This window comes from Camellia sinensis, chromosome 13, assembly GCF_055761805.1.
Source record: "Camellia sinensis isolate YWXY chromosome 13, ASM5576180v1, whole genome shotgun sequence".
Classification (NCBI taxonomy): domain Eukaryota; kingdom Viridiplantae; phylum Streptophyta; class Magnoliopsida; order Ericales; family Theaceae; genus Camellia; species Camellia sinensis.
The window spans coordinates 92,554,006-92,563,887 of NC_138973.1; the positions used below are offsets into that span (position 1 = coordinate 92,554,006).

Here is a 9,882-nt window from a genome sequence, read left to right on the forward strand (position 1 = left end):
TGAACCAACTACCGTGACCACTGCCCTTAAAGATCCACGATGGCGTACAGCCATGTCTGATGAGTGTGATGCTTTAGTTCAAAACGACACCTGGGAACTTGTCCCACCTGATTCTACCATGAATATAGTTGGGTACAAATGGATTTTTCGAATTAAATGTCACTCTGATGGCTCTGTTGACAAGTTCAAAGCCCGTTTGGTCGCAAAAGGATTTCATCAAAGACCCGGTGTCAATAATCTAGACACTTTCAGCCCTGTTGTAAAACCAACGACAGTCTGTGTTGTCCTCAGTCTTGCCGTATCTCGAGATTGGTCCTTACGTCAACTGGATGTTAACAACGCCTTTCTACAAGGCCACCTCTCCGAGAATGTCTACATGCAACAACCCACAGGTTTTGTTGATCAAGATCATCCATCTTATGTCTGTAAACTTCAAAAGGCCATCTATGGCCTCAAACAAGTACCGAGAGCCTGGTATCATGAACTTCGAACTTTCCTTCTTACCTCAGGCTTCGAAAATTCTCATGCAAATACTTCACTCTTTGTTCTCACTACTGCTGGTCATAGAATGTATATTCTTGTCTATGTGGATGACTTAATCATCACTGGAGACAACACTCAGATGATCAACTCATTTGTTGATGTTCTTGCTCATCGGTTTTCCATTAAGGATCTTGGCCAGCTCTCCTATTTTTTGGATGTGGAGGTCGTCCCAAATCAGCAAGGGATTTTATTATCTCAAAGGCGTTACCTTTTGGATATTCTAGCCAAAACTCATATGACTGATGCCAAACCTGTGCTCACTCTCATTCCAACTAATCCACCTTTGTTAAAATCAGGCTCTACTTTGTCTGATCCTATTGAGTACAAAACAGTTGTTGGCAGCCTTCAATATCTCTTGATTACCAGACCAGATCTTGCTTTTGCAATTAACAAGCTCTCCCAGTACATGCACACTCCAACAACCGATCATTGGAACTTTGTTAAACGTTTCTTACGCTATCTATATGGAACTATTAACGACGGCCTCCAACTACATCGCCCGATCCCCATTGAATTTACACACCTATGCAGACGCCGATTGGGCAGGTGACAAGAATGATTTTTCATCAACCAGTGCTTACGTTATCTATCTTGGTTGTAATCCAGTCTCCTGGAGTTCTAAGAAACAGAAAACTGTTGCACGATCTTCCACTGAAGCGGAATACCGGTCAGTCGCTAATGCAGCAACTGAGCTCAACTGGCTTTGTTATCTTCTCACTGATCTTGGTGTTCAACTACCTTGCTGTCCTGTTTTATATTGTGAGAATGTTGGTGCTACCCAACTCTGCTCCAATCCCGTGTTCCACTCTAGAATGAAACATGTGGCCATCGATTACCACTTCATCAGAGACCAAGTACAAAATGGATTCCTTCGGGTTGCTCATGTATCCTCAGTAGATCAACTTGCCGATGCCCTGACTAAACCTCTTCCCCGTATTCGTTTTCTTGATCTCAAATCCAAGATTGGACTTCTCTCCCGCGCTTCATCTTGAGGGGCATATCATAGGATTGTAACAGATTGTAACAGTCCTTAAGTTTCTCTATTTTGAATTCATTTGAAACACTTGTACCTTAGAGTTAGGAAATAGTTTCAAACTGTTCTACATTTTAGGATTTCAAACAAATGGTTGTTATCCAGTATGTGTATATATATGCTGCAAAATGTATATGAAAGCAAGGTTGATTTCCTCAATCTGATACTTTTATCCTTTAGTTAATTAAAATAATTTTAAGTTTTTTAAATTGTTTTTAAGTCATAGAGCCAGTTTGATAAAAAAATATATACATAATTTTTGTCATTTGGAGTAAAATGCAAAACTAATAGTAGTTTTTAGAAGCACCCGATTATATATAATAAAATTGTATAAGATCAACCTGTTGTTCTTGGATGCTTGATCTGTCTCTCTAAACCTTTTATCTACAAATTGTAGGGCTGAGCAAGGAATTCATATAATCCGTAATTTTTGAATTGTTTTTAAGTTATTGAGCCAGTTTGATAAAAAAAATATATATCTAATTTTTGTCATTTGGAGTAAAATGCAAAACTAATAGTAGTTTTTAGAAGCACCCGATTATATATAATAAAATTGTATAAGATCAACCTGTTGTTCTTGGATGCTTGATCTGTCTCTCTAAACCTTTTATCTACAAATTGTAGGGCTGAGCAAGGAATTCGTATAATCCGTAATTCAATTTGGCCCAATCCAGTTCAATAGGTTTGGATTGGTTTTTTGAATCTATGGTTCAGTTTCGAATTGGAAATTAAAAAATCCGTAGGCCACAGATTGGTTCCAAATTGAACCCCACGGTTCTGAATTGGAACCGATCCCAACCGTATAGAAATAGTCTATATTTATACTATATACCTTCCCACATAATATAATTTCTTGTTTCATATAAAAGCTAAAGTCTAACCTAATTCATTCACGCCACACTGTCTCTAACAATCTCATCTCTCTCTCGGTACTCTCGCTCTCTTCTCTTTCTTATCTCAAGACTGAGTTCTCTCTCTTGGTACTGTCTCTCACATTCTCATCCATCTCAGATCAGATCGGTGAGCTGCTTGTCTCTCTCTCGATGAGCTCTCTCTCTCTCTCTCTCTCTCTCTCTCTCTCTCTCTCTCTTTGTGACACTATTTTTGTTCCTTTATTCTCAAATACAATCAGCTTAGATCATCCATCTTATCTCAGATCATCCATCTCAGATTAGATCGGTAGCTGTAAGTAAGAGTTTTTATTTTTTATTTTTTTTCTGTTTTTATCTTAAATGGGTGTGTGTATATTTTTTTCTGTTTTTATTTTTTTCTGAAATAGTGATTTCTGTATATAAGGAAGAAACATTGTATCTTAAATGGGTGTGTGTATATTATATGATTTATTTTTTTCTTTGGTTTCTGTGGTGTGGATAAAAAAAAATTTCTTTGATTTCTGGTATGATTTCTATGGTATGGAGAGAAACGGTGTATATTTTTTCTTTGATTTCTGGTATGATTTATGTTCTCTAATAATATTAATCCTGTTTTTTTGATGTATTTGTTTTTCTTGTTTGATAGATGTCAAGTATTGGAGAGACAAATGATGTCATCGACCTCTTTTAGTCTTAGTTTGAGCCAGAGCAGGATCCTTAGCCTGAAACTCCTTTGGGTTCAAAGGTATGCCTCCCTTCTAAAACTAGTTTATCTCTATTTGTTTGCTTAGAAATTGTGGAAAGGGAAATGTCTACTACTGTTGAATTTGTTTGTTGTTGTCTACTACTGCTGCTGTTTGTTTGGTTGGAATTTTATTACATAAGATGACATTTTAGAGAATTGGTGATACTGTTTTAATGGGTTTTTGTTATTTTATATGTTGTTGTTTTTGTTAATTAGTTCACACATGATGTTGTTTGCTTTTGTTTGCTTTAAATGTTCTGCATATTTTTTTTTATTTATTTAATTATGTGAATCCGTGTTTAAACAAATTGGTTCAGATTGGTTCCACGATTTAAATGAATTGGATTGGTTCTGATTTCTCAGGAACCGTAGATAACGGATTGGTCCTGGTTTTACCCCAAATCAGACCAATCCAGACCATGCTCACCCCTAGCAAATTGTTATGTGCATGACACTTGAATCATTTTTATATTTTAAAAATAAGTGGGTTTGGGAAGGGTTGTGATGTGGTACAATTTCTAGAGAGAGATAAAGGAGAGATTGTCATGTAGTGGCATAAAGAAGAAAATTAGAGGAAAAAATAAAGGTAATTTTGACTTTTTGTGAAAATCATTAACGGATTTAGGCAGAGCACTTTAATCCAATCCACAATGGAGTTGTGTACATTTTAAATCTCAAGGGGTAAGTGTTTTAGGAACAATCCACGAGGGGATAAAAGCCCTGTTTGGTATAGCTTATTTTACTTATTTCAGCTTTTAGCTTAATTTAAGCTATTTTGGTGTGTTTGGTTCAGCTTAATAATACAGATTATAGGTTTTTTAAGTCAAAAATCAGTTTTTTCTTTGAGTGGGAGAGGAAAAGCTTTTTGGAACAGCTTAACCGAACAGTTGCAATTTAAGGGGCAAAATGACTTAAATGCCCCTCATAATTTCAAGTAATTACAAGTGTACCATATATATAAATCAAAAAAACTCTCATTTTTGTCTCTTCAACAAAGCTGTCTGGCGATTTCCAGCCATTTCGAGTGATTTTTGGCGAACATGAACCAGAGATCTCTCTCCCTCGCTCTCTCTCTCTCTCTGCTACATCCATGGCACCGAACCTAGGGTTTTTCATCATCAGGTTCAGAGGGTGGATCGCGATCGCCAGATCGTGGCAAATCGCGATTTTCGATGAACTCTCTCTCTCTCTGCTACATCCATGGTACCAAACATAGGATTTTTCGTCGTCGGGTTCAGAGGGTGGATCGCAATCGCGGCAGATCGCGTGGCAGATCGCGGTAGATCTCTTTTCTTATCTCTTCGCGATCGCCACGTCGCCGCTATACCTTCGTCGTCGTCGTCGTCGTCGTCGTCCTCCCAAGTCGCCGCTGTACCTTCGTCGTCGTCGCCCACTTCACGATCGCCACGTCGCTAATCAGATCTCTCTCTCTCTCTCTCTCTCGCGCCGATGAGAACTCTCTCCGATCAGATTTCAGTATTTTTTTAATAAAAAAATAATAATAATAATTAAGCCATTATTATTAATAATTTTAGTATTAATTATTAAAATTGATTACAAAAATTAATAATTTTAGTATTTTTAGTATTAATTATTTTAGTATTAATTTCAATATTTTTATATTAATTAGTACTAATTAACAATTTTAGTATTAATTGATTACAAAAAGTCATTAATTTCCACTAATTAATTTATAATGAAAAAATAAAAATAAGCCATTAATTGACACTAATTAATTTATAATGAAATAATTTTATCAAATGTATCAATTTTTATATTAATTGATACTAATTAATACTAATTGTAATGACAATTGTTATATTATTAATTGTAATGAAAAAAAATTAATTAAAAGAGAATTAATTGATGGTAATTAAGCCATTAATTGACACCTAATTCATTTATAATGAAAAAATGAAAAACATTATACTAATTGATACTATTTTTAATTTTAGTACACTAATCAAGCCATTAATTGACACTAATTAATTTGTAATGAAAAAATAAAAAAAATTATACTAATTGATACTATTATTAATTTTAGTATTAATTGATGGTAATTAAGCCATTAATTGACACCTAATTTATTTATGATGAAAAAATGAAAAAAAAAATTATACTAATTGATGCTATTATTAATTTTAGTATTAATTGATGGTAATTAAGCCATTAATTGACACCTAATTCATTTATAATGAAAAAATGAAAAAAAAAATTATACTAATTGATACTATTTTTAATTTTAGTATTAATTGATGCTAATTAAGCCATTAATTGACACTAATTAATTTGTAATGAAAAAATGAAAAAAAAAATATACTAATTGATACTGTTATTAATTTTAGTATTAATTTATGGTAATTAAGCCATTAATTGAGACCTAATTCATTTATACTAAAAAATGAAAAAAAATATATATTAACTTTTGTAATACTAATTATATTAATTTTTATTAATGAAATAATTTTTTTAAAATTAAAACTGAAAAAAATGACAAAATAATTATTTTTATATCATATAAGGGCAAAAGGGCAATTACACAGTAAAAAGTTATTTTACAGCTTATTAATCAAACACTACTCTGCTGCTTAAATCCATAATCCCACAGCTGCACCAAACAGGTTAACAGCTTATGTTCACAGCTATAAGTCATAATCTGTTAAGTTATAATCTATAATCATTTTTCCACAATTCTACCAAACGGGGCCAAAGTATAATTAACTCTAATAAAATTTACCCATATGAAGTTGTTCAAGTTTGGATTGATATAATGTTACTAGAATTCGAGCTTATTTGGTGCGGCTTCTAGCAAGCTGAAAGTTGATAATTAGAAGGAGAAACTTAAAACACCTTAATAATTAGTTTTTTCTTTTTTTTCCAGTTTATTTAAGTTATTTTGCCTAAAACATTGTAAGCAAAAGTTACATCAAACACTGGCAAAAATTTCCAAATCAAAAAAGCTATAAGTTGCTCTAGAAGCTGTACCAAATAACCCCCTTATACACCATTACCACGTTTTAAGTTGTTAGAGCAAATTACGTAAAAAATAAAAAATAAAAAATAAATTAAAAAAAAAGTATCAAATTTGTGTAGTTATTGCTAACTTGTGTTAAATTGTAATTTTTTTTCTTTTCTTTTTGGAACTGTTATTAGTGTGGTTGGACAAGCATCTGCCTAAAGGACCTAATTAGTAACTTGCTCGATGGAATTTTCATTTCCAATTTGTCTCGGTTGGAAATTGAACAAGCAGCAAGAACTAGTGCCCTATCTCGCAGATGGAGATACTTGTGGACATTCACTAGTAGTTTGATTCAAATTTTGCGATTGGTAGATAGTGGATCATGAAGACAAGTTATTTGGTCTTAAATGCAGGCAATTTGTTGATTGGGTTAATCATATCTTGAAGTTTCATCGTGGTACGATTATTGATGAATTCAGCATTCAATTTTGTTTGGATGATAAAATCTTTGAAAGTGATATTGATGGTTAGATCAACTTTGCCTTTCAAAAGAGAGTTAAAAGGCTCAAGTTCAACTTTAGATGTACCTGGACAAATGGGAATTGGAATTACCCTCTTGCTGCTCATATTCTTCATTATCACAGACTTGATTCGCTAACGAGCCTCTATCTCTGCCATGTAGATGTGACATGGGAAGTTTTGGAATACATTTTGTTTGTTTGCCCATTGCTTGAAGAGTTATGTATATTGCATTCACGATCTTTGGTAAATTTTGCAGTTTCTGGGCCTTCATTCAAGCTAAAGATCGAAGGTTGCTTCTGTTTGAGAAGTGTTGATATTTATGATGCAAATCTAATGTCGTTCAAATACAGTGGACTAAAGACCGACATTGCCTTTTAAAACACACCGGCATCTTGTTAAGGCATCTTTTGATGGGCCTTGTGCTCGCTATATTGTTAAGAACTTTATACAGGTTTCAAGCCATCTCCTACAACTAGAGACACTTGTATTGAACTTGAGTTGGGGACTTAAGGTTAGCATGTGATTCCATATGTTTGTAGGTGTCTCATTTATTTTTTTCTTTTATCATCTTTTTTTTTTTTTTTTTTTGAGGGGGGGGGGGGGGGGGGGGGGGTCTAAGTAATGTTAAGCTTATTAATATTTGTTGTCTTCACTTTTGGTTGAATTGTCTAGAAGCTGAGATGCTTCCCTAGACTTCCCAAGTTAAGGAATCTCAGGCAATTGGAATTGATGCTCAATCCTGGTGTCTCTGGGCTCCTTTGTGCATACCTGCTAAGGGCGTCTCCTTTATTGAGGATACTTAAAATTGAGGTGAATATGCTTACTTTACACCTATAGAAAATAGGTACACATTCAACCCTTCTGTTTTTTCTTCCTAATTTGCCTATATCATCAACAATGTATATGATTGAACTGTGATAACTATAGGCACCATCTTTGGATCTCATTAGAAATAGATCTTTGTGGAGGTAAATCTTCTCATCTCTTGTTACTCTCTCTTTCGATATATATATATACATATGTTTACACAAAGGAATATTCAGTGAAATTTCATCGAATTTTAGTCACCGAAATTTTACTGTCCAAGGATAGCAAACTGTGAAAATTTTGACAATTTTTTTCTTTAGAATTTGATTTTCATTATAGGTCTTGTTTTATATTTTTATGAAAAACAAAGATTTACATAAAAAGTTATTAAAATTTTTAGGGAAAATTACAAAAAAAACCCAAGGGTTTGGCGTGTTTTTCACATTAAACCCCAATATTTTAATTTTGACAAGTTAAACCATGAATTTTTAACCGTGTCCTAGTCTTGACCCTCCGTCGGTTTCCGTTTGTTTCTATTAACTTTTTACACTTATTTGATACATACGTCACTTTTTGATTCGTCCATAATTATTAATATTATTTTATTCCAAAATTATTCCAACACTTTCTCTCTTCTCAACCTCTCTTCTCTTCCCACCTTGTCTTCTCAACCACTAGAGTCCTATGAGGGCCTTTTTGTCCAAAAAATATAGCATACTATAGGGAGTTATTAGGGGATAGGTAATTTCTCAAAAATATCTTAGAGATATGAATCTATGTAATTTAAATGTATCAAGGGTGGCACCCTGCCATCCCCTTTTCAATCCATCCCTGGTATGTTGCCCATGTTGGTTGTATACGGGCATTGGGAGGGAGGGTTTGGAATGGGTCCTAGTTCATCCAAAAAGTACCCACTCTTATTCACCCAAAAAAATACCCACTCTTACCCGAGTTTTGGCTTTGCCCCTGGTTGGCATTACAATAAATTAAGATTTTGGAGACAAATTTTGGGATGAAATCACAATTTAGGACGAAATATCTTAGTTGTTAAAAGTGTCGTTATATTTTTAGCGACGAAATTGGACATTGAATAATGAATTACTATCTTTTTGGGACAATTTTGGTCTAATCTTTGCACAAAAATATTGTCCTTAAAAGTGCATTTATTAGTGAGATTTTTAAAATTTTGTTGCTAATTTTTTTTTTGGACTTTTTGGAATGGTGTTTTCATGATGACCCACATAACAGCTGAAATTGGTCTCTTAGTGTTTTTTGCTACAAAATTTTTATTATTGGAGAGGAAAAAATTTGATTCCTAAAACCCTTAGGAATTGCTATTATACATTTGGGTGGGTGTAGACCCATGCTTGGCTCGAGCATATGTTGTTTGGAACTTTATTTGGATTATATTTTCTCTTTTGCAGTTTTGGGACTTCAAGTACTCCACAAAAGAAACGAAGATACGAAGATCTAAACATCTACATAAAAGCCTCAAGGTGCTTGAATTGAATGGATTTGTTGGATGCAAAGCTGATCTGCAGATTGCCTCATACATACTCGGCAGTACTGTGTCACTTCAGGAGATAATCATTGATCCCAGCCATCCAAATAAATGGGCACCTGAAGATCCTGACAAGCAACAATTGGCTAGAACTCGTGCCAGGCAACACCTGGAAACAAGATTACCTTTTGGTATACAATTGGTGTTGAGATAACGGTTTATGAACTTCTTGGCTTGTATCTACTTGTCTACTGGGTCTTCAAGGATACAGGTTTTTATTTTATTTTTTGGGGCACAATCTGCTAGTAGTGAGAAAACTAATATTAGTTATTACGAATATTATTTAAATCGGTGTTCAATCTGAACTTTGAATTTGAGATGAAGGTTATTTACAATAAGGTGTGGTGCTATTATTATTATTTGGCTGGGGGATTATTTGATTTTTATTTTATTGTAATTATTATAATTATTTTCCTCCTCGTGGCAAGAAATTTGGCTGCAATTTTAGCAATAATATTGCTATGTAATGCTAATACAAGCTATTGATCACTGCTTGTCTAGGAAGTACCTTATCGTGCTCCATTTTCAATGAAGCTTGGGGCATCATCCAATGTTTCTAACATTTATCATGTATGCAGTTGGCAAATGGGTGGGTTTAGTTGGGTCAATATGGATTATGCAATAAAAGAATTTAATAAAATTAACCGTCCAAGATAACATACATACATAGTAAAATTTCATTATGTAAATGTTAGCTTGGACAGGAAAATTTCGTTATCAACATCTCTAGTCACTAACGTCATGTTTGATTCACAAGATTAATAGTGAAATATTAATAATCCTATTAAATTAGTGTGGTATTCACTATCCGATTGGATTAATATCCATTGGATTAATAAT

The 9,882-nt window shown here is 33.7% G+C and overlaps 1 long non-coding RNA gene across 1 annotated transcript; it reads left to right on the forward strand.

Moving 5' to 3' along the window:
* The first annotated feature begins 6,853 nt into the window (after positions 1-6,853).
* On the forward strand, positions 6,854-9,380 carry LOC114311734 (uncharacterized). Its single transcript, XR_014348134.1, has 3 exons — positions 6,854-7,185; positions 7,347-7,484; positions 8,906-9,380. It is a non-coding gene; the product is annotated as an uncharacterized LOC114311734 (long non-coding RNA).
* Positions 9,381-9,882: the final 502 nt, after the last annotated feature.